General features: G+C 37.6%; 1 protein-coding gene across 2 annotated transcripts in view; it reads right to left on the reverse strand.

The window, feature by feature from the left end:
• Positions 1 to 27126, reverse strand: part of nck2a (NCK adaptor protein 2a) — a 63403-nt gene that overhangs the window by 19239 nt on the left and 17038 nt on the right. Inside the window, exon 2 of one of the 2 annotated variants that reach the window (XM_082174845.1) lies at positions 17824 to 17915. The exons of the other annotated variant lie outside the window; for it this stretch is intronic. The gene's annotated coding sequence lies outside the window, so the exon portion shown is untranslated. The remainder of the gene's footprint in view (positions 1 to 17823; positions 17916 to 27126) is intronic. 2 annotated transcript variants of the gene reach the window in all.

The following is a 27126-nucleotide window of genomic DNA, read 5'->3' on the forward strand; positions in this document are numbered from 1 at the left end:
ATAGGCCTATGTGTTGAAACAGCCAATAATAAAGTGTGACATTCTGTACTTTTGCCTCATATTCATTTGTTAATCATATTTACAGATTTCTTGACTCCACAGCAAACAGATCAATTTTATTTTTAATATCCCAATACTTATGGAGGGCAAAATGCATAATTTTGAGGGTTTTATTGAGCTGAAGTCATGCTTTTTGTATTCTATACAAACAAATGAAAGTCAAAGTCAAGTCATTCTCTCCAAAGTCTCAATTGTTTGTACTAGAAAGGAAAAAGATGACAAAAAATTATGAACAAATGGAAAACATTGCTTCAGAATCCTGGGGAGAAAAGAAAGAAAGAAAGAAATAATAAGATCAAGGAGAAAGAGAGCACAAGATAAATCAAGAAAGAGGATGTTGTAGATGTACCATTACTTTCCCAAAATCCAGCTGGCCTGGCTTTCCCCCTCAAGTGGGAATTTTGAGTGGGAATTAAAGAAAGGGTTCTGTCCGGCTGAATCAGCACTCTATAGACACTCTCTCGAGCTTTATACACAGCACAAAAACACTGGGAAAAGAGGGAGCACAAGTAAAGAGAGAGATGACAAAAAGAAGGCCCACCGGATTCTTCAGTACAGAGGTAAAGAATGAATCTACCAATCATCTATTTTACGCTTTCCTGGCCTCTTTTAGATTCCTGTCATGTCTGTAGCAACTGGCACATTCATCTCCCTCCAGCAAACATCTCTGGCACTAACACAGACACATTCAGAACCATCCAAATAGGCTCAAGAATTAAGCTAATGTTGTGGAGTGTGCAGAAGGGGACAGAGTAAATTTGTCCCGGTATGAAAGCGGTAGAGAAATCAGGTCAGGACCTTTAAAAGGCAGATACATGTGTGTTCCCATTGCTGGTGTTAATGATTAGTCTGAACCACCAGTAAACTCAACACACACCTTTACCAGGGAATGAACTTTCACACACACATACCGACCGGGTGATCTCAAAAACACAAGACATTACATAATACAACAGTGAGAAATGGATGAGCAGCTTAAAATAGAAAGTGGTAAGAAGGAATCCAGTTTGACAGCGACATGGCGAGACCAGTTTCAAACCAGTTATTTGTGAAAATGAGAGACTAGGAAGATGATGAAACGTCAGTAGACTGTCAACAGCACTTATGCTAAAGGATGACTTAACTTGTGATATTTTACATATGGACAAAGCAACTACTTGAATCTGTATTCAAAATAAAGGTGAAATATTTGAGAGATTTACAGTAAAAAGCACTTATGGTACGCTATGAGAACTTTACAATTTATAAATTAGCCTAAATATTTTTTAAACAGTTAGTTATAATCATAGATGCTTATTGATTGATGCAGTGTTCCAATCCTGCTAAGATACACATTTAAAATGTACAGTCCATCCATATACTGTATATACATAATGTGTATATCAACACCATATACAATAATTAATTTCTATATCTTTTAGCAGAAGTTAATACAGTTGCATAATAAAACGCCAATTTGTACTCTTCATGTCGCTCATCAAAACTAGTTTGTGACAAGCCACATTTGTACATCACAACACCAGTAATAACAGTTTGTAAGCAGATCCTAAAAAAAAACTAAAAAAACAAAAAAAACATACAAATTAATTGGAATTCACAACAAATTCTACAAACTGTAAAATAGTTACAAATTGCCATGAGAATGTGTATTATTATCAGCAAATTAAAGTTACAATTCCATTTATTGATATTGATCTAAAATTTTGATTGGTGTACCACTAATAACAGACTCACCAGTTCTGCTATGTTAAATATGTCACATGTATTGTTTCGGCTAATATCCAAAGCAAATAAAAAGCATCCTAAAGTCCAAACTCCAATACAGTGGGCTGTGCTTGCGGTGACTCACGCTGTAATGTCTCTGATGGGGTTAGCGGTTGCTCTTCTTCAGTAAGCAATAAAAAGAAAATTAATGACTGTTTGACTGCTTGTTGATATCATAGAAGCTTTCACGCAAAAGCATATGGCTAATGGTGAACAGATTTCCACTGAGGTCCCACTCTCCTTACAAACATTCGATCACAAGAGAAAAAAAGAAACAAATTATTTCAGTGACTGATTAAACCACATTACTAAGCAAAACCTTAGAAAATAATACAGCACATGACTTGCAGCAGGTCCCAGGGTGATGTGATTGTTTGCTATACTACATGTAGCTTACACTAAAAAAAATAGCAACCTTGTTTGTGTCACAACCGAATCATGAAAGTTTCTGTCATCGCTTTGCATAATGAGGATGATCTGAATTAAGACTCTGAGTGCAGTGAAAAAGCATTGGTTGTCTTTGATGTCATTCTTCTACTTTGTTCCAGCAATGCTTTTTTTCCACAAATGAATTCGGCATTGTTCAGCAAACAATCTTTCCATTGTTTAACATGCATCTCAGACCTCTGAGTAATAATCTAAAGAACCCGCTGATCCTGAAATGACCCCTTGAACCCTGACCATATAGCCCAAAGAAAAAACCCACACAAATATTCACCAGTCATAAGAAAATCTTGACTTTCATTTGAATACTTTTGAAGTTCGAAAAACCATCAAAGATCATCTATAATTCAAAATCTATGAATAGGCCTAAATATTATGCATTCTAGGGATGTGCAAAATTACATATTTTTAATATCAACCAGCTGGTGGGTTGTCTGAATGATTACTCGACTACAAGGACTTAAAGTGGTGGTACTTTTCAACTGGTTTGGCAGTGGGACCCACATTTTCCTTGGTCATTAAGCCACAACAACCCACATTTTTAGGAATCTAAATCAATCAAATTTGTTTCTCAAAAGTCATTGAGACACACACAAGTACCATCCCACTTCACTTAACATTCACATAAATTGTAAGAATATCACTCACACTGATAAATTATATGGTTAGCAAGTTGGTATGAGTCACCACAGTCATCAAAACTATTACAAATAACACAAAGTGAAAAATGTTAAGGGGTTAAGGTTATGGAAACTAGTTACCATGGTAAATAAAACACATAATGCGTGGAATAATGACACGACAACATCTCATCTGACCGCAGATACTGAATTAGGCAACAATGTCTTCTCAGGCACTTTAAGTGCGTCTGACAGAAGAGTCAGCTGCTTTCACGCATGTCTTTCAAAATAAAAGTCTTGCATCAGAAAAAACATATGGAATAAAAAAAAAAAAAAAAAATGTCCTTGAATGCACACTCCGCGATCACATATAATGGGCATGTGACCCAACTCACTGATTGAGAAACACTGCCCAAAAGAAACCGAACAATTAGACTGGTTTGGAGTTCACCTGACCCAGATGAGACAAGCTTCTTAGGAGGTGTTTTTCAGCACAGCAGGATGGGGTGAAACGGAAAGGAGCAGAACGCAGGATGTCTCGACACGTTTTTTTTAACTTTTTTTTTTTTTTGGTCAGAACCCCTAGTAAATTACAGATTATTGTGTTGTATGATCAGAATCATGGGAGAATACGCAAGATATGTCAAAATAAAATTACAAAAATAAAAATAAAAACCCACACCTCTAAAAAAATCTAAACCTAAATAACCTCACAAATCAACTAGTCCAGTGGTTCTCAAACTTTTTACACCAAGTACCACCTCAGAAAATATTTGGCTCTCCAAGTACCACCATAATGACCAATATGAATACAGTAGCGTAGTAGGCCTAACTATTCAGCTGGTTATGCGTACAGCTCAAAAATGAGGCAGCTTAATTTCTAATAAGAATATTTATTATTGTCAGCCACATTAAACATTGTAAAAACACAGTTTGAACATTAAAACTGCACTGTGCTGCTTACATACAGGTAAATAAAAAACTTAAATAATGATTCAATTAAAATGTATTGCACCTAAAAGTGAAATAAAAACTGAAGCCTACTGTACTTAAAATATGAAGTAAAAAAAAAATACTGTACTTAATTAAAAAAACACAGGCTGTGTATTGATATTTAACCTTTTAAAACGTACATTTAAAATATTCTGGCTGACCCCTAAGTTTTTCAAGGCGATCATTATTTAGAACTGATCACTATAATTGTTTCCATGGTGATGCGTCATTGCTTGTCACGTTACACACTATGGTTACACACCGCAGCCACAATATCGCTGACTGATGTGACTGACTAATGAGCTGCTTTTATTAAATTTTTTTATTCAAAATATTCACAAATTTGTTAGCTATCGCATGAAATATTTGATATTCCGAGTGTCAAATATATGCAAGTGGAAGTGTTATGTTGTTTAAACACCTTTATAACGATCACGTTAGTTGAGCGCCGTCATGTTTGTGCCACTGTTCAGAGAATCGGATCTGTTGGATTGTTACAGCACGTGAATTCATCCACTTCTCCTGAAATACATGAAAGTAGTGGCCGGTGAACTGGGAGAAGAATAGAGTTAACCTTAAAGTTACTGACACAATGTGTAATGAATCAAATCTGATATGAATAAAATGTGTCGTCTAATTATAATGGAAATTATAATTATTTCCGCTTCCATAGACATCAGTGTGTATTTTACAAATTCTAAATGTATTGGTTTTTTTTTAGTACTTGGGTGAATTTAAATGTCTGAAACCTAAAATAAACATTATGTGGTTAAAAACACTGAATAATTGTGATATTTGACAGCGCCTGAGTGGCGCGCGTCCGTCTCTGGCTCAGCGCCAGCCAACTGCGAAAGCACGATTTGAATTTAGCAGTTGATCGCGTGATGCACTGGCCGTTCTACACCGGTGTCAAAGAGTATAGAAGCCTCTTTGCCGGCGTAATCGTATTGTACGCTCCAGGGACCAGCCAAGACTGAGCACAAAATAATAGACAGTAAAAGATCACACCGGTTTGATCTTACGTGCGAAATTCAGTGATTCCTCTGCGTACCACTAGACGGAGCCTGCGTACCACTAGTGGTACGCGTACCACACTTTGAGAACCACTGAACTAGTCCATTTTTGGATCACGTTGACCATCTTGACCCATCCCTTTTTTTTTATTCACCAGACTAAAATATGATGACACCAACTCTGTGCTTGTATGACCAAATGTAGGACTATGAAACAAAAACATATAAAAGCTTCACATCTCACACAGAAGCCACTTTCAAACCAAGCAGTTTTTGGTCGGTCAACACGGCAAATTAGCGTGACAATCTTGAGTTGAACCCGTAGCAAAATCTGTTTGGGAAAATCTTTCGCCCTCACGTGAGATTCCAGATCGCGTTAATTCGCGTTAATTCATTGAAATGGCTGGATTTTGTCAGTAAAAATTCACAGAAAAACGGTAAATGTGACCACAGATTAGGATGACAATTAAACAACAGACACTTGTTTCCTGGGATACACATGAACACTCCCATTCCTTACGCCACACAGGAATGTGGGTAACCTCCATGTATGTCATAGGTCTGACAGCTCTCACGCTCATCTCCCCTGGACAGATTACCGTGCAACACAGATCTCCTTTCCCGTGCTAAGCATTCTCACTCAGCCTTTTCCTTTCTTTCTCCTCTCCTTCATAAGAGTATGGGCCATTGTTTGCATGTTTCTATGGATGCAGTGGCCAAACCCTCTCTGTGGCGAGGGACAGACAGGCGGACGGGTGTCTGGAGCTGAACAGAGAGAGGAGACTGAAGCCCACACAAACTGAAACAAAAGGGTTTGCCATGCCCAGCACACCAGGGATGCATTGAACAGGTGGTCCTGAATGGCAAATCGCATAGTTTGGATTCCTTTTCCAAAATGCTTGCTCGCTCTCTAAAAATCAGGAAAACTGTTAATCATTTCTTTTCTTATCAGTGCTTTTAGGGGTGGGTGCTATAAGCATATATAATGATACGAGTATTTTCAAATGACATTTATGGCAGGATATATCACAGTATAGTTAATTTAGCTGGAAATTCAATGGAAAAAAATAGACTACCGTTCAAAAGTTTGTCATCATCAGTAAGATTATTTGAATGTTTTTGAAAGTAGTACCTTATGCTCACCAGGGCTGCATTCATTTGACATTAGAGTACATTAAAACAGCAATATTGTGAAATATTATTACAATTTAAAATAACACTTTCCAGTTTTATTTTAAAATATAATTAGTTTACAGTAATTGCAAAGCTTATTTTTCACCATCATTATTCCAGTCTTCAGTGTCACATGATCATCCAGAAATCCAATGATCTAATTTGCTGATTTTGTGCATTTCTTATTATATCAATATTAAACAGTTGTGTTGCTTAATATTTGTGTGGAAAGTGCAAAAGAACAGCATTTATTTGATATACAAATCTTTTGTAACATTCTATTGTCCATACTTTTGAACTATATAGGATATCATACCATGCTTTAAAACAAGATAACAAGATGACACTAACTTTCCCTTATTCAACTTGTCTCTCTTGGTTTTGCTCTTCTGAGATTCCTACACTTCCTTCAAACAACTCATAATTCCCTCTCATGTTGCTTGTTTGGTTGGTTGCTCCTCAGAATGAGGTTATTTATTTTATTTTATTTTCCTGTTTGGGAGCTCAACAATATTCCCACTGCACGCACTAACATACCGGAAAGAAGAGATACACAGAGAACAAAAGCTTTGAAGTGTTACCCACTTATGATGTCTGTCTTCTCCCTATAGAAACAATGTTGTATGGTTTATTCACAGAAAATGTCAGAGAGAGGTCAAAGCCCACATTTGTGGGAACACTTGCTCTATGGCATGTTATCTCTTTCAGCCCTATTGGGGTCACATATCACACACAACAGGCAGGATATTGTCTAAGGTCGACAAGCCCATCCTGTTCTACAACCCAGCGCTGACATGCATTGCAAGTGATTCCTTATCCGTTACAATTAAACACTGCATAGTTCGAAAAACAGTCCACAAATGCTACTGGCGACATTAACCGATCTAGAAAACCAACTGAGCTCAAGCTACATTAAACATGCTTTCAGTAGAGCATTTGGCATGTATTGCAAATTCAGCTCAGAGATTCTTCCCTCCCTGTGGTGTTTATTTCCTCAGTAGTTTAAAGTCGCTAATCAAATCATCCCGATGCATCGCCCCAGGGTGTTTTCCATGTTAGTCTGAATGGAATCCATCAGTCTGAGTACAACTGTTGCCTTAAACAGAGACGAGGTTGAACGCAGACATTTCTTAAGGTTTAAGAAAAAAAGAAGACATTTTTTTTTTACATACAAAGCTATGGGCGCCTACACACTTGTTCACACTTCATCAAAGAACACTGAGACTCCATTGATTTCAAAGGGGATGGTGTTACAATGACATTGAGGAAGAACAAAAGTTTGCGACCAAACGCTGAGGACATTTTTGGGATCCTGACATGAGAAATCAAATTTGCCTTGATCTTCTGAAATATAAGAGGTCTTTGTACACTGCAAGTTTCATGACTTTAAAACTTCGTCCTCATTATAAACAAAACATTCATTTAATCCAGATCCAAAAATGTCTCGTTTTTATAATGTGGGATCTGTGACGTTAAACAGGCATATGACTGCCTCCAGTGCAAGACTTCAACAGATAGATACATTGTTGCACCATAGGCCCCACCCACTGTCATTTAGTCGCTTAACGGCTCACATTTGCCTACATTGGATGGGAGCGTCGCTTAGCGTCGAAAGAAAAAGAGAGCTCATTAAAATCACTGACGCTGTCTACACCAGATACAATAGATGTGCAAATAGATATACATCATAGCACCATAGGCCCCGCCCACTGTCATTCAGTCGCTTAACGGTTGACATTTGCCTACATTGGATGGGAGCGTCGCTTAGCGTCGAAAGAAAAAGAGAGCTCATTAAAATCACTGACGCTGTCTACACCGGATACAATAGATGCGCAAATAGATATACATCATAGCACCATAGGCCCAGCCCACTGTCATTCAGTCACTTAACAGCTGACATTTGCCTAGGATATAGGATACCTGCGGTCCAAAGCCGAAGCATGAACAAACATCCAAAGTGGCTCATGCCTACAGATCACGTCTGGTTTCTCTGTGTGTGTATGATACGAGCAGGGAGATGGCAGCTAAACAGACAGCCGTGATCAAACATGTGAGCGCCGAAAGCAAAATAGAGCTCAATAAAATCACTTGGCTTCAGTTTCTGACGTACTCCACACACTTAAGTCTGACGACAACAGGACTAAATGGAATGTACTCTTTGCATTTATGTTGGTTTTACATTAAATTAAAAAATTTGGCGAAATCAAAAGTAAAAATTACATTTACATTTTTTTATTTAAATATATCCAATGTTATTACAAACTATTAGGCTAATTCATAAATACAAGGCTATACCAAAAGTACCTGAGAGGTCACACCACATGACATTTTACTATTTAAATTAAGCTAGCCTTCTCAAATTATTTGGTATTTTAAGGGGGACCTTGACGCACAGATAAAGAGGGTCAGCAGAAGTCTTCTCAGTAAGCCTACAATTTTCTGTTTTGTTTTTTAATCTACATATTGGTCCCTAAATAAATATAAAAATTAATTTTAATTCAGAAAATTAAAACAGTCGACAGACAAAATCAAAAGTGCATTATAGGTGTTGAAGTTGTTAGCATAAGAGAATGCCACAGCCCTTTTCTCCCTTTTCTCTAACCACGTAGCACCAATTTTAACAATTCTTTTACAGCGTTTTAACCAAGTTTCAAAAGCCCATTTTGCCAGTGATGAATTACCCCTTTAAGCATACACTGACAAATTGGATATAGGTCACCTGTGCTTTAAGAAACCCAGTTTGCCATTTCCCCGCCCTTCCACGTCAAAACAAATCAAATCTTATACATTCTTGTTAGTAAAATACTCCATAGGAGTTTTTTTTCTAGTGTGTAACCATAACATGCAAGGCTTGGGTCGATGGATTCATTCATTCAGAGAATGAACATACTTCAGCAGTTACAGTCAGGGAGGTCTTCCGTTCACCATAGACCAGCAGTAAATCAGATCATACCAAACTGAAGTGCTGCAAATCTTCATGATACAATCTTCAAGTATTCCCGCTGTGATCAAAAGGATATGCGGGGAACCAAGCATGCCAGCAGCAATGCCCTGCAGCAACGCATGCATAATAAACAGCACATGTAAAAAAAAATTTTTTTAAAACTACCATTAACTCACCCACAGTGTCATCACGAAACAGGTACGGACAAAAATACAAAAGGCCCTACAGCAAAGACAGCCATTTACAGAAAGGGTAGGATGTCACAGGTTTCTGGTGTCTCATTACTTTATCTCCCTTGTGCGAGGGTTTGACCTTGACTCCGCTACAGGGCAGACCTCTGACAAGCGCTCTCCGTGACTTCCACAGCACCAGAGGCAAACCGAGGCTAACCAGCGTTCACTAACCCCGCATGGCTCTCAGCTACAGTTACACTGAGCACAAATGCAGCGCTACAGAAGGGCTTCAGCACCTGTCAAAACAAACATGCCCAGCACACATGTCCGCTGAGTCAAACCAGAAGAGATCTCAGTCAAGCCGCACAATGAATTCTTTTACGAGACATCCCAGCCTGCCCACAAAATTAGCCCACTTTACCCCTCACAGACGCTTGGCTCTACCTGTTCATGGTGTTCTGCGTACAAGCAATTATGATAAGGTACTGTATATATAGTAAGATCTGAATTGGAGCTGAACTGATTCACAGATGAATTGTAGGGCTTTTTCAAATGATTCTGCAATCGTTACATACAATGTTACTAAATGGATGCTGTCAAGCTCAAAATTGATGAAAAAAAAAGCACCGTAAAAGTGGTTATTATGACATATGCACTATATTTAAAGTATTCTGAAGCTATACAACAGTTTTGTGTGAAGAACAGATAAAAAAAAAAAAAAAAAGTGTACAGTGGAGTGCAGGACTTTATAGTTTGGAACAAAAAGAATCAGAATAAATCATGACATAATTTCCATTTCTTGATGAACTATTCATGTAACTTAAACAGCATGGCGAACATTAAACAACATTTTTGTATGTAACAACTTTTTTTTCAGTTTTAGTTTCGGTTTTAGTTAACGACAATATCCCTCATTCTATGTTATATCAGTTCCAACATCTACCGAAAGCTTTATCAATAGATAGCTGAAGTTTTCATGAATTTGGAGTTTCATGAATCAGTCACCATGTTATCTACACAACAATATATTAGTGTTGGCCATTAAAGGGATACTCCACTTTTTTTTGGAAATAGGCTCATTTTACAACTCCCCCAGAGTTAAACAGTTGAGTTTTACCATTTTCGAATCCATTCAGCCAAACTCCACTTTTAGCATAGCTTAGCATAGATCTCGGATAGGACCATTAGCATCTCTCTCAAAAAAATGACCAAAGAGTTTCAATATTTTTCCTATTTAAAACTTGACTCTTCTGTAGTTACATCGTGTACTAAGGCCGACGGAAAATGTAAAGTTGCGATTTTCTAGGCTGATATGGCTAGGAACTATACTCTCATTCCTGCGTAATAATCAAGAAACTTTGCTGCCGTATGGGTGCAGCAGGCGTAATGATATGACGCAGCGCCTGAAAATAGGTCTAATAGGTTAGACAAACTTAGTCCCGGTCACGTTGGAAGTTACCGAGCTGGGGACTATCCTGTCTGATTCAATGATCTATGCTAAGCTATGCTAAAAGTGGTACCGCCAGACCCGAAGTTCGGCTGAATGGATTCGAAAACGGTAAAACTCAACTGTTTAACTCTGGGGGAGTTGTAAAATGAGCCTATTTCCAAAAAAAAGTGGAGTATCCCTTTAAAAATCCTATAACGGTCAAATCATGAGGTGCCTGAAATTCCCACCCCTAATGTGTGATATAATAAGCACCAAAAATGGCCTGTCATACTGCTCATTGGAGGAATGTTTTTCTCTGAAGCTTTATAAACCACCAATTCCAGATTTCCCTTACAACCTTTAGCCCTAGCAACGATCTCGGGATTACAGGTACAAGTTCCAAAATAAGACATCTAAAGACACAAATGAGATGCTAATGGATCCAACCGCATGGCAGCCCTAACTAGACTGGCCTGAAATATACTTCAGGCTCTCCGTGAGTGTGTGTGTGTGTGTGTGTGTGTGTGTGTGTGTGTGTGTGTGTGTGTGTGTGTGTGTGTGTGTGTGTGTGTGTGTGTGTGTGTGTGTGTGTGTGTGTGTGTGTGTGTGTCATCCAGCTGCTTCCACTGGGACAACTAATGACTCACTCTGTACCCCAGCGGCGATGTATCCACTGCATACTTACATACAGCTCTCACGGATGTTCCCACACACACGCTAAAACAAACATGTATCTCTCACAGCTCTAAATCAGAACAGACACGCATCTTCCCACACACACACAGTAAAAAAAGCCAGTGGTCTATTATACGTACATGAGTACATTAAAAAAAATAGGATACCTGCGGTCCAAAGCAGAAGCATGAACAAACATCCAAAGCGGCTCATGCCTACAGATCACGTCTGGTTTCTCTGTGTGTGTATGATACGAGCAGGGAGATGGCAGCTAAACAGACAGCCGTGATCAAACATGGGGCTTCAAATCAAACACAAGATTACGAGCACACGCTCTGGGGATGGAGACGAATGAGAGCTCGCAGTTGTGAGAGCTGGAGAAGAATTCATTCACGAAGATTGAAGGCATATCTCTCTCCAACTGAGGTAATGAAAAAGGGCTTGTGAACATGAGTCTTCTGGCTGGGAGAAAGGGGGTTGTCAGGAATGAGAGAGGAGAGGATGTTTTCTGGAGCCTGGCGTGATCATGGCGGTGCTGTAATAGGCCTACAGCCATAAATCTCAATCTATATCTAACAGCAGTGCTACACACGCACACACACACACACAGCTACATCTTTATTATGCTACACTGTGACTCTTGAGGAAGCAAGACATGGGCGTACCGAAACCCTGTAATCCACTGATTCGAGACATTATAAAAAGGAGGAAATGGACCACTCGTTTTAAAATGATTGAGAGAAATCACAACACTTGATTAAAAATGACTGTAAAGTCCACTGGTGGAATGTTACAAAAGATAATAAAACTTTTTTTTTATTTGTATGGGTCGTTCAACCATGCTGGTTAATGATGTCACGCAGGTGGTGGAGTAATAACTCATTTTAATGAATCTGTTTGAGATCGATATAATGCTCGATGTTTTGCTATAAAATATGGATATGGCATCTGAGGACTATTTCAAATTTTGCTTTATTTCCAGATTCAATCATAGGCTCGTTCTTACATAGTAATTAATCTGTTACATTTATATAGCTCTTCCTTTATATAGGAAGGGGGAAATCTCCTCAACCACCACCAATGTGCAGCATCCACCTGGAAGATGCAAACAGCAGCCATATTGCGCCAGAACGCCCACCACACACCAGCTTATTGGTGGAGAGGAGACAGATTGGTGATGAAGCCAATCAGTATATAGGGATGATTAGGAGGCTACGATGGACAGGGGCCAATGGGCAAATTTGGCCAGGATGCCGAGGTTAAACCCCTACTCTTTTTTCCGAAGGAAATCCTGGAATGTTTAATGACCACAGAGAGTCAGGTCCTCGGTTTAACGTCTCATCCGAAGGACGGTGCTCTTTGACATTAGAGTGTCCCCATCACTACACTGGGGCGTTAGGACCCACACAGACCACAGGGTGAGCGCCCCTGCTGGCCTCACTAACACCTCTTCCAGCAGTAACCTGGTTTTCCCAGGAGGTCTCCCATACAGGTACTGACGAGGCTCAGCCCTGCCTAGCTTCAGTAGGCAACCAGTCTTGGGCTACCAGGTGATTTGGCTGCTGGCCATGAACGTAGTAGAGCACGTTCGAACATGCGCACTCTTCAAAAATCATGCTTTAAATCTCTTGACAAACTTAAAGACTTAAATGACATTTGTATGTATTCTAAATAAAATATATATATTGTACTGAATGTCAGCTTGCTTGTTTGGCTCAAGATAAGGATTAATTGAGTCCACATGCCATGCAAACAAGAAACTATTCTTCTAACCACAGCTCGAGATCTGTCGTTCCGACCACTCAATTTGCGATACTGTTTGTGAATGTTCGTTAGATCGATGGTTTTGGGAAAAACTGACTCGTTGAACTATGCTGACAACGACGGAACTTGCGACCATAGTTGGCTAACGATGTTTTTGGGAAGCGCACCCCTGATTGGCTGTTCAGTTTAGCAAATGAGTAAGGTGAACAGGAATAAAAGTGAGAGTGATGAAAGCGAGCAAAGATGTCATGACTCATAGACAAAAGGCTGTTCTTATTTTACGTCATCTTGCCTGTGCATTCCACTGTGCAAATTATATTGAAAAGTCTGGAATGAAGAAAGTGATCAACATGATTGGTACTGAAAATGGAAAGCAAATACGGCTTTGCATATCTGCAGTCCTAGTTTCGGTTTACCTTTTTGAATGACGAATTGATACCTGCTAATAAACACAACTACTACTGCCCACCCTTCTGAAAACCTATTAAGCTCAAGAGTAAATAAAGCTTAACTAGAATACTATAGGCATTGAGGAAACCCATTCATATCGCCAACTTCCTCGATAAAGCAGTGAGGCATGACTCCAATGACTCGCATGTGGTGTACCGCAGCTGCTCTGTTTGGCCTCTGCCCAATTAAACCCCTGTGTGATATGATCAGAGGTACCATAAACCCCCTTGAACTGGTGCGTTTGGCTCTCTCTTCATCTTCGCTCCATATGCAGGTCTCTCATGGCACGGTACCGACAGCAGTATATCTGCTCATTTCATTCCATCGCAGTCCCTCTGAGACGTCCATATGGAGGGTCTCTCGCTGTCTTCCTCTCTTCCTCATTACTCCATGTACAGCACACCCCGGTTGGAGCGTGTCGGGCATAATCCCTGGATCAGACACGTGGGTATTTTCTTTAATAGGTTAGCCTGGGTTCTACATCTCTTTCTCTCTCATCGGGTAATCCAGAGAGAGCTTCGACAATAACCCTCAAATATCATCAGTATGCATATTAGAGACTGAACCAGAGGACGATAGAATATTCATGTTTCCCTAATAACCGGATGGGAAGAATTAATCAAATCACTCTATAATTTATTAATGCGATCACTTTAAGGCGGGTTATTGGCTAGAAAAAATGCATGCAATGTAAATGTATGCGATGTATGTTCAACCCCAGGGGGTTTCGGGACTCTCTGGTGTCTATCTTGCTCATAAAATTATATTTTTCTGCCCATAAAACTGGCTCTTTGGTACCAAGTTGATAATTAAAATATATATCTATCACAATGCTAGAGAAAGACTAGTAGAATAGTCATCTGGCATGCTTCTTTACATAAGACATGTCTTGTATTTAATTGTATTTTCAATTGTTAAATACACACTATTGTTAAAAAATTTGGATTTGTAATTTTTTTTTAATGTTTTTGAAAGAGTATCTTATGTTCACCAAGGCTGCAATTATTTGATAATTATAGTGTTATAGTTTAAAATAACTGTTATATTTTAAAATGTAATTTATTCCTGTAATGGAAATAGAAACATAAAGAAAAAGCATTTATTTACAATAGAAATCTTTTGTAACAATATAAATGTCTTTACTGTCACTTTTGATTAATGTTTCAGTGCTGAAAAGTATTAATTTCAAAAAAAAAAAAAAAAATCCAAACTTTTGAATGGTAGTGTAGATGCAATAACAAGTGACTGCTTTCCAACACTGTTTCACTTATGAACAAAGTAAAGAAGGTTGATTGGTATGCTGAAAAAAAACCTTCACAGATGGAAGATGTCAACATCTCAAAAAAGGAAACAGTAGATAACCACAGGACTGTTCTTGTAGATACAGTAGACTGTCAATAGTGTAAGGCTCTTTTATGCAAACACAGCTCTCTACAGATGTGCATATGGAGCAGACATTAATGAGCCGTCCGATGAGAACTGCTGTTTACTCACCTTCACCTTCCCTTTGTACTATAGAGTTCCCTCTCTGCTCACTGCTGAATTATTCCCTTTGATGCACCTAAACACACACACGCATACACATACATAGAGTGTGCAGGCCTGCCACGGGCCATTCTTTCCTTTTCACAGTTAGACCTCTGGGTCTGCATCTTTGAATCATGTGTTCACATCAGTGCATGAGTACTTGACCGTGAATAATGTTTATCAAGCCTTCAAGTGCATTTTCGGTGTGTTTTTTTTATTCATCTCCTGTGCACATGCTTTCTAAAAGTCACAATAGGTAAGCAAATAGCTTTAAAGTGGAACAATGTGGGTGAATATATGAGGACAAACTTGGTTGAATTTATCCCTTTATAATACTTTCCCCCAGTTTGATGTGCAGAGTCAATTAAACCTCTATGGGACTAATTGTGAAATCACAGCTAGAAAATACTAATAGCCTAAATGACTTTATATTTTACACATATCTAAGACTAAAATCATTTTCCAAAATTATTTTTCTACATCTTACCTTTGACGCCATTTAAAACTGATTTTGTCCTATTAGGGTAAATAATTTTTGGCAAATTGACAAATTCAGAAGCAATTTCACTGACTGAAAAGTAGTGAAGCCACATCTAAGGGTTTCAAAAAATATTAAAACAATCTTTAACATTGTTTCTTTCTTGGAATTCCAAATCAATGATTGCACAAGACTCTTCTTTTTCAGTGTAGCCAACACTTTCCACATGTAACTTGATTTTAAAGTCCCCCTGCGGTGAAATTCAAGCTTTTAGTGTAGTTTATATGTCTATGTGGTGTTTTTAATATGCTTTAAGACAAACCATGTACAAATTCACAAGTCAGCACCATTGCTGAGTATTTTCTCTTTAAAACTGCAGTGAACCAAAGACAGTCTCAAAAACGCGGTTTGAAATCGCTGGTGTTTCTGACTTCATAAACTGCCTTGTAACCAATCAGATCAACGTGTGATCGTCAACGAGTGGATCTCTGAGCTGGTGTGAGTGAGTGGAGGTGGGGCTAATTTGCATATTCATAGAACCACTTATACTAAATGAAGCAAGGTTGTAGAGTTGCATTCAAGCTATTTTAAGGCATGAAGAAAACATTTTCAATCAAAAAAACAAAAAACTTTTAAATATGTCATTTTGATGATCAAAGGTGAGTTTTAAGGGATACAATAATTGACTACAGGGGGACTTTAACCTGTTTAGTCATTATTTTTGGAGAATCCCTGCTTGTCAGTGAGGGCCAATAGGCAGTGGCATCTTTCCTGACCTCTGGTTGTGTTATGGATCACATCTTCCAAACTGGCATAATGTACTCAAATGGATAACTTCCACAACAATCTGTGACTTATATTCTTCATCTCTACCCTCACTGATCTATCCTACTTGATCTTCAACTTTATCCTTACTTACTACGACCTTAATTTCTGATGCATTGCAATCACTATCATCAACACTTTCTGGAAAAGGTAGAGCTTTTGCTCTGTCTTCTATAAAACTTACTAACGTCAACCTAAAACAGAGGCAAAAAGGCTATTATACTGCTTGCCAGTACTGAACAATAGTGCCAGCTACAGAAAATATGTATCCCCTAAAAGGACTTAACACACAGATTTTGTGATCTTTTTGAGTTATTGATTTTACAAAATTAATGTTCTTTAAAATGACCAAACACCTATTTGGATATGCTATGGGTTTTTAAATTGAATTTATTTATTTTCTAGTATAAAATGAACTCACAATGGAGTCTTGACAGCATGTGACCTAACATGATGTGCTAATGTCTCTTTCACTTTCTTTTTGCCAAAAATGTCACGCACATGGGATTTTAATTTTATTGGCTTAAGGGGATGTAATATGAAAATACAAAAATTTGTTTTTTGGTTTAATATTATAATTGTATTTTCAATGCAAATTTATTTGCATCATTTATAAATGACGACGTCCCAGAGAGGGTTAAAGTAAGCCATTCATGGGTTAATTTCCTCAAAGTGTAAACACTTCTGTTTGTTCGAGTATCCAAATCAGTCATTTACCAATAGCATGAGTGGTTCTATTAAGTTCATTTTCTGAAAAATTCAAGTCGTCAATAACCTACCCTTATTTTTCAAACATGTAGGACTTTCTTTCTTTTGTGTAATAAGGGTTTAAACTGACAGCCTCAGTGACCTTCAGTTTCATTGCATCTTTCATCAGTATAATGAAAGCGAACGGTGACTAAGGTTGTCATTCTGCTAAACATCTCCTTTTGTGTTCCAAGAAAGAAAGAAAGTCATGGGTTTATATAACATTAGGGTGAGATAGATGACAGAATTTTTGTTTTTGACTGAACTATACCGTCAAGTGCTTTTCATATGACTTCAGGGCTAAATCGTCATGCAAATGGTATCATGATAGAAGGGTGATTATTTCATGACACGCTTTCGACTTTGTGCTGAAATGATAGTACTAATAATAACCATATTATATATATATATATATATATATATATATATAAAAGCTAAAATTGCTCGGAATTTGAGTAACAAGTATGCAGTGGCATTAGCTGAACATCTACACAAATGATGTGAAAGAGTAGTGTCCTCAAAAAGCCTAAATTCATCACAGTAATTCAGGCATATAGTCCTCCATTTACACATCAGCTATATGACAGCTCCAATTTGAACCGAATAGAGTTTTTCCCCTTCATTTTTCCTTGATTGATCAAATCACAGGGGAAGCAGAGACTGAAAACACTCAACCTGCAAAACTGCAACTCGTGAACAAATGACTGGCATCCACAAGCCTCTTAAAAGCGAACCCCTTCTCACCTGCTCGACGTATCTCTTCTCAGCCACCTCCTCTACAATACGACCCTCATCCAGAAATAGAACACTTGTACAAGAACTAGGATGACAGTACGCTGCAAAGGGAATGAGGCAATTAGATCTAAAACAAGAGAAGGTGCGCTTAAAGACATGTTTAAAGACTGAACCAAATTAAAGAACGCAGTGGTATATTTAGAAACCAAAGTACTGTGAAGTTATCACAGAGATAAACAGTCTCAAATAAAACTGGTTTCTAAGCTCCGCTGTGACAATGAAGATAGGACTTCAAAAAGCGCAGCTGAGATATGTGCACTTGTCAGAGAAGAGATGCCGTTAAGAGAATATTATGCACTTACCCTGTAGCTATCAGTGAGAAGCATTCATGGAGACAGATGCAGCGCGTGTCTTTCCAAATATATATATAGACATCACTTGGTTGAGAGCCAAAGTTCAGATGATAAAATGTAACTACAAAAGACTACGGCTGCAACTAACAAGTGCTATTCTGATAAGAATCTCATCTAATGATTATTAGGACAATTCATCAGTTAATGCAAGGAATAATCAACAGCACTTTTAGCCTTTAAACGCACACCTTGGGTCTTTAGTGACCCGGGACGCCATTCATTACCCTCATCCTCATACATTTTTTAAAGTTAGACATCAACCTTCTTAGTATTCCTCAATCAATTCATTATAAACCATATAACAAGAAAAAAATTATACAATTATAAAAGAATGCCTGTTTTCTCATTCATTTTTTGTAAAAATTGTATAGGGTCGCTAAAGTATATATTTTTTCTGCACAACAATAATTGAGTCTTTGATGACTGAGTAAGTGCAATTCACATTTATTTCACAAGGTGGCAATGTCTGATTGTGAAGTGACGTCTCACTCATAGTTACAGCAGGCAGAAACAAAAGAATAGGAAGTATCATCAGCAAAACTTGAAATGGTTCAGTGATTTACTGCAGAGCAAATACTGAACGCAATATGCAAAGAACGTAAATATGATCCAGATGCTGAATGTACTGAGAAATGAGCTCTGATGAGGACAGATGATGATGATATAAAACTTCTGCTCAAACTGAACCCTTCCAAGCTCTTTCTGTAATTGTTACTGTAATATCAGGAGAGTTGTATAATATCGCGACAGGTAGAGATCCAATCCTTGTTAGATATAGATCCAGGTCGCTAAAGACCTGAATATTTAATACTGATTGGCGAAACATTCACGCATTTAAGGGTTAAGGCCCCGATATTTTTCAAGCGAAATAAAATAACTAACTGGTGTGAAATCATAAACTTTGCTTTTCATTTATTACTTAAAGCTCACTTGAAGTTCTTCAATAGCTACTACATCAAAAACTACTAGCCTAACTGATAAAGTGCACACATTATTTAAAACAAGTGAATGGTCAGTAATAAAAATAAAATAAGATCAAACATACAAATTACAAGCAGTGATGAATACTAAATAAAGTTACAAAGTCTAACAGTAGTATTCAGGTACAGAAATGAATAATTAAGCCTAAATGTAAAATAACACTATAGGCTATTTGTTCACTGTAGAAATCAAATATAGTTTCGTCTTTGTTAAAGCTGTATTTTGTTGTTTTATTAACATTTGATGACACAGACAACAGTAGGAATATTAGGTGTGTGCTATCACTTTAAGACCGACTGCGCGGACAGAAAAAACTGACAAACATCCGTTTCTTTCTCAACTGTTCACTTATGACATAAACGAGAGAATACTTGTCGAGACGGCCATTTAGACGGGTATTTTGTTTATGTGTCCGTTCAAGGGCAAGGAAACGCGAAAGAGGAATCAATTCTGTACTCGAGCGCTCTCTGAAACGCGCCTCTCTCTTTCTCTTTCTCTCTCTGCACGTGCTTCAGGTGCGTGCGGCTGTGCGCACAGATAATGTGCGAGTCCCGATTTTCGCCTCTTCTTCCGCGTTTATAATTGTTTGAATGTGTAAATTGGCAAGACAAAACACGTCAAAATTATAAACTTTCACTCTATGATGGGTAAATGTAGCAGTTAATCCGCGAATCACATGCGTGCCGAACCGTGGAGCCTGATCCATATGGATCACGGATCAACTGCGATCCGTTTCACCCCTGGGCGCGTGTAAAAACATGAAAACACTGCTTTATAGTAGAAAATGAAGTTGTAATTCTAATGGAAAGACACTGACATTGTTTAATACTGTAAAGCTGCTTGCTTTAAAGCAATAGATTGTATATATAAACATGACATGAATTGACTGGAGTGTGCATTGCAGAGCTGGTGCAAACAGAGCAACGTCGATCAGATGTTTTCTTATCTGCTGTTTTCTCAGTGCTGTCATTTTAGCTATTGGAATGTTCTCTAACTGTATACTGCTGGTCATGCATTTCGAACTTCATTTTTGTGGGGCCTTAAAACGTCTCTCTCATCTGACTCACTATCACACACACTCAGTAGATAACTGAGGAACCATCTCACCCAGCACATAACTGGTTTCAGCTGCTCTCCTCAGGCAGACACCTGGGATCACTAACATCTAAAACCTCCTGATTAAAGAACAGTTTCTTTCCAACAGCTGCCAGGCTGCTCAATAAACATCTGTAGAGTAACCATATTACACCTCAGGTGCACTTTAAGGCCCATGTTTACATGCACATCAGTATCATCATAGCCTATTTTCAATACTTTAACTAGTGCACGGTTTTCTCCCGTTTTGCAGATTGTATAATTTTGTATAGTAATATTGCATATAAATAACATATAGCCTACTGTAAATAACTAAATGAAAGCATCTTGAAAATACCTTTTAATAGCAATAACAATTACAAGCAATGTAATTAAAAAATTTTAATGAGTAATTATATATCTATAAAAAATCTGCACTGTAAAAGAAGATGGGGGGGGGGGGGGGGGGGACTTTACTTTACTTTACAGAACTTTACAGTAAAAAAATATGGATAGACTAACTTAACTTTACGGTAAAAACCAATGTATCACACAGGAAATTCTGGGAATGTCAATTTATATTTTTTTCCTCACTATAAATTATTTGTTCTTTTTCATCTTAAAAAAAAAAAACTGTACATTTAACATCATTTTAATGTAAAATTACATGAAACTTTAAATTGGATCTATTACAGCTTTTCACCTTATAGTAAAGAAAACACCATTAACCAATTATAACGGTTTTTACCATTAAAATTAAGAAGAAAAAAAATTATAGTGTAAAAGTATATTATAGAAAAATATCTAAATACAAATAGCACACTATGGTATAACATAACTTAAACACAAATACAGCTCAAGTCAAACTACTTTTATGGTGCTTTTTGTTATTTTTTAACCTAAACAGCCCCCATCCAATAACTATTCAACTAAAAGTATTACTTGTTTTTGTAAGTATTGTTTATTTTATTGTTCACACAGTTAACTATTCTGGCCCAACAGACCACTACAGTTTTGAGATCACATGAGAGTAATGTTTGGGAAGATTTCCCCCCTCAGGCAGAATATGAGCAGTCAGGAAAGTGAGGGGGCTTTTATGGCGAAGGGCAAAGGTTAATGATGCCGCCATGCTGATGCTTGAAGGTCAGCGCATTGACGATGCATTTAGCGCAGTGGCAGAGAAAAGTCACAAAATCTGGCAGGGGACTACCGCATCCCACAATGCAACGTACTGTTTGTGTCACTCTGGCCCTTCCATGCTGCCTGACGGGGGACGAGCTTAGGGGGTGGTGGGTCATTATGTAACCCCTATGGCGTTATCGTGACAGAGCAGGCGGTTCTGGAAAACTAGGTTAGGGTCCAGAGGAAAGTCAGGAAGCATCCCGCTGGAGCAGATCGTGTTCTGGGCTCCTGAAGGGCAGAGCCTGGCAGCGTGTCAATGCACAGCATATGTCATGCCGAGTCAAAACAGCACTTACGGGTGAGACAGCAAAAACGTATCCTTCACCTCTCTCTACCTCCACCTATCCATCTACCTTTCCATCCATCACTCAAAAACTTAACCAGAACAGGGATGCAAACTAAAATAAATGACTAGGGAGCCATCAGCTTCTACAATGCAACTTTTTTTATCTGATAGTATAATCTCACGATACAGTTGGCTGTTCGAAGTGCTTCAGTCATGGGAGTTTCCCCCGAGGAGGCAAGGAATGAGAAAATAATACACATTACAAAAATAAAATAACGCAAATATTACAAATGTGACATTAAAAAGTGTATAAATCACTTGTTTTTCTAAAGTAACACTGTCTAACAGCAACACCACATGTAAAGTTACAGCGGGACGGCGCATTTCTCTTGCCTACCCTGAGCCCACTGACTTTTAGCACACCCCCTAAAGTAGAGCCCGACCGATATATCGGCGGGCCGATATTAGGCATTTTCCAAACTATCGGTATCGGCATTTATAATGGCCGATAAATGAATATTTTAAAAATAAAATAAAAGCGGACGAAACACCCTTCAACCATGTTATGAGTGTTGGCGCTGCATAGTTTGTCCACCAGAGGGCACTATACAAGGAAGATCGCTAACATCAATGAGCTTGGAAATCACAACGAACTTATTCTGCCTAAATAAAGTAATGATTACTGTATTTATAAGTAGCATATCTGTAGTTCCAGTCTCTGCATTGTAAAATGTAAGTTAGGCACGCGAGGAGTGAACATTTAGACATAGAGAAAAAGTATCAAACATAGCCTGTGCATAAAAGTTAGCTTTTCTTTTACACGTGTGTGAAATCCAAGTGTGCGTTGCTGACTTCGTTTAACCGCAGCATTAACGAGTCACATAATGTATTTAGTGCATCACTAAGTAGTAGATTTTAGAAGGCAGGCAGCAAATGATGATTGAAAATGGTTTGTTGTAGCTTGATGGAATAGATGGATAGAATTAAAAGAGTGCAGGTAAAGGGGTAAGCAGGTTGACATTGTAATTATAAGGTAGCTTATAACATTGACATTTGGCAGACGCTTTAATCAAAAGCGACTTACATTGCATTTCAAGGTACACATTTACAATCTTATCAGTTCTTCACACACACACACACACACACACACACACACACACACACACATTATTACATAATTGAATTATTACTGTCAATAATAATAATAGTTGACTTTTTTTTGTTCAAAGGACTTTAAGTTTCATATCTTAAGTTTGTATTTTTATACATTATATTTATCAGAACTTTAATATATTCTGTTCTTTTGTGACAATAAAACAAACAAGTTTATTTTTAAACTGCATTATCATATTATTTTAGTAAGGCTGAGGACTCTTAAATAACGACAAATAACTAATGTTAGGGAAATCTGTTCATGTTTTGTTACGCGTTTCTGGATTTTTTTTTATTTTATCGGTATCGGCCTTAAAAATCCTTTATCGGTCGGGCTCTACCCTAAAGCATGCGGTGGGTTTGGTAGGGGGGTAATTGAGAATGAATGGGGAAAAGTGCAAAGCTTCTTATTCAACACTTTAATAACAGTCACTGTTGCTGTGATGAAGGAACAATTAGGACTACAATTGAAATTTTATAAACGACAAACAGTTTTTCTAGTTATCTCGTTTTCTAATATACGCATGTAGGGGTGGAACAATGCAATAACATTATCGATGACACTGGATTACACAAATATGTAGATTTTTGCTGTTAAAACATTAATAGATTAATTGCAAGTCATGGTTATCATATATTGGTAAGTTAACCAAAGGATTAATTGACTAATCGGGAAATAATTACTAGATTTTCCACACAAAAAAAAAAAGATAGAATAGCCAAAGAAAATCGATAGATTAACCGATTGAAAAATAATCAGCCTTAAATATTAGGTATAATATGTCTTGCAGTTGCTTTATTTTCTAAAGTGAACATACCGGGAAAATGACTCATGGTTCACAGCTCTGAATGTTTCATAAGAGTCATTTGTTTGCAAATCAAATGACTAACATTGTGTTCATTGAACATGAAATATGCAGAATAGTGAAGGAAACAAAGATCAACTAGTGCAACTAAATAACTTCCAGCACAACCTCAGAAATAGTTGTCCTAACAGTCATGCACCAATATTAACATTCTGGCCTATACCAATAAGATGACAATTACGTTCTGTTCTGGTTGATAACCAATAAATACCATTGCCTATAATTAAAAATTAAAATAAATCATACATTTTAAATGCTACAAGTGAATTTAGGCATCACAAGATTTACAAAGTACAGTATGAAAAATGAGATTTGCTTACATTTAACAGTGTTATTAAATTAACAGTGTTTAAAATATTAACTTTACATGTGCTTGACAACAGTAAAAGATTATCTAAATGTAAAAATAGAGAAAATTATTGCAATAAATTAAAAATAAAATCTCATATCAGTTTATATCCTATGATATACTGATATGTCACGCATCAGTAATCAATAGTGACTCATTTTTAAATGGTTGTCACTGTCTTTTGGCGCTTTTGCAACCATTTCCTTTGCAGTCTAGAGCCCAGCAGAGAAATTCATCCAACCTCATCCCTCGCTATCTCAGTCTATCAATATACGACTGAGAGACTGTCCTTGGCTTATGTTGACTCTCCTTCTGGGTCTCAATTTCCATCTTTATCTTCCCGCAGATGATGTCATTGTAAAGCCATGTGCCAACTAAACAAGGGCTGGCAAGGGACAGGATTGTGGGATTTTGGAGCATGGAGCACTAACATGTATTCACACATCCCTCTGTTCACTGCATGTCCACTTCTGTTGACATCAACTCAGCACATAGATGGCTTATGCAATGAAACAGAACTTCAATTACACACTCATCTGGTTTGGCTAGAGAGGTTTTAGGGCATAGAGGACACTCGCTCCATGATTGTTCGCTGTGCCCTCCTCAAAATGTTCTCGCTGAGCTTGGGGGTGCATTGCAGCTGTCACAGGCTTTATTCCCATTGCCTAATAAGCCAGTAATGCAAAAATCTCTATATAAAAAAACTCTTTGCCAACCAAATGTCTGTGATGGATGAGGGAGTCTTTTTATTAGAAGCAGCACCCAATAATTACCATTCCACTTCACTGAGTACCGGCCCAAGCAATTAATGTGTCATCCAATTAGCCCACCAGGAGATCCGCAAAGAGCCCGCCATTGTTAGCATGCAGATGACTCAAACCCAGGTGACGCTCTACATTTGCAAGCTCAGTAAGCCTACAACCTAATGTATGCGTTTCAGTTTATTAACTTAACACAAAACACTCATTTCAGGGCACTTTCAATAAAGTTAGAACCACCCTTCAGTTTTAAAGCACTACAATTAGCACCCAAAAGCTTTTTGCCTCTGCACATTCTGTATAGTGAATGAATTAGGAAATTTTACCAGCCATGAAACTGTATTTTGCATTTTTATTGTTATAATTTTGCAAATTTTGAAATTTCTGTTATTTATTAATGAAAGAAATGTATCACCATTTCCATAAAAATAGTAGGCAGCACAACCGTTTTCAACACTGATATATCACTGATATATATACTATAGTAAAAATGTTTCTTGAGCAGCAAATCAGTATATTAGATGGATTTTAAAAGGATCATGTGACTCAGGCTGTGTTTCCATCCAAAGTAGCGAATTTAACGTATTCTCAAAATTGGAATATCGCATTAAACATTTGCGATTAAAGCACCTTTTCCATCCCATGAGTTCAAAAGAACAAAATCGTCAATTCCTAGGAAACTGCCGCAAAATATCTGTAATAAAAATGTAAGTTCCTGCAATCAGGGAAGACACTGTGGCTTTTGTTTTTCTACATCATAAAAGATTTGCGTCTCAGAGCCCGCAGCAAAACACAATAAACGGTGTCATGTTCTCTTGCGTTCTGATGCCTGGTGTTTGTGAGACGCTTCTGGGAGGGAATTAAACCAAATCATTCTGATGACAGACTTAAACAACTAAAACAACATTTGAGATGCTGCAATGAAATTGGTCAGCAGGTTAGTCCAGTTATCCAATCACATCCAACTGTTGAGGCAAAGCCACGTGAGGTTTTCCTTTCTTTTCTTTTGCGCATTGAGGGATTCATTCTGTAAATGTGTTTCCATCATAATTTATGCACATAAACTCACCTCAAGCGAGCGCATACAGGGTTTTTTTTGCTCATTTTTAGAATTTATGCGCATCTTGGCGTTTCCGTCCAGCGTTGTTTAATGCGATATTTCAAATGCGCATACAAATAGGTAGAATGAAACAGCAACTGAAGACTGAAGTAATGGCTGCTGAAAATTCAGCTTTACGATTACGTAGTGTAGCGTATTCTAGAATTTTGTGAAAATTTAAATATTTTTCTTTTTTTCCTTGTATATGTGTATGCGTATAGCATCATTTGGTCTCAGTCTATTCTCAGTCTCTCGGTTAACAGATAACAGATGTTTTTTAGTAGATGGTTGTATGTCTTTGAATTACTTGAGGATCAGACTATATTTTTTACAGTTCCATGTAAAGTATGAATTACGTTGCACTTCCTAATAAAGTTATCTTCTATTTTATTTACCTGACAAAGCATTTATTTGTATTCGCAACGTAATGCAAAAAGGCAAAAAAAAAAAAAAGAGAATAAAGAGCTGGGGAAATAATAACAGCACACACTCACACTGCCAAATCCAGCACAGGAATGTGACACTCAACCAAATGGACAAACATGCTCTTGTACAGGAAATGGTTGGGTCAGAGTGCACATCATTTCCTATGTAAACAGGGGGATGCATTTCAGAAATGGCTTTCAGAATAGATGGACAGCAACTGAAAAAAAAGAAGGTTTGTGAAATGTAAAGGGGAAACTGGTGGTTTGCCAGTTTCAATGAGCTGAAAAGGAATGAACTGAATTTAAACTAATTGAATTTTTGAATGAACTGATTTATTTTTGATGAAAGATTTTGTCATGTTAAATGGGCCCCAGAATTGGGAATTGAGTATTTGAATTTCTGGGATACTTTTCTTGAAATTGAATTTTTGGTTTCTTGTTTTGTTTTTTTGTTGAACGTTTGCATTTGTGAATCATTAATGCTTTCCCTTCACTGAATGTTATTTTGCTCAAAAAACTAATAACATTTTCTATAAATTGAGCCTGTTGATATTTGTGTGTTAATTCTTCATCCACATATTAAGGGTTCCTACTTTTTTTTTTATGTTTGAATCCTTTGTATGGTTGACTGACTCAAAGAAATTTAGTAGGTTTAATCACCTGCTTAGCACCCAAATTAATTGGGTCAATCTGTTTTCAAAGGTCAATGGTCTCCAAATTCTAAGAT

Source organism: Leuciscus leuciscus (genome assembly GCF_965113295.1).
Source record: "Leuciscus leuciscus genome assembly, chromosome: 7".
NCBI classification, from domain to species: Eukaryota; Metazoa; Chordata; class Actinopteri; order Cypriniformes; family Leuciscidae; genus Leuciscus; species Leuciscus leuciscus.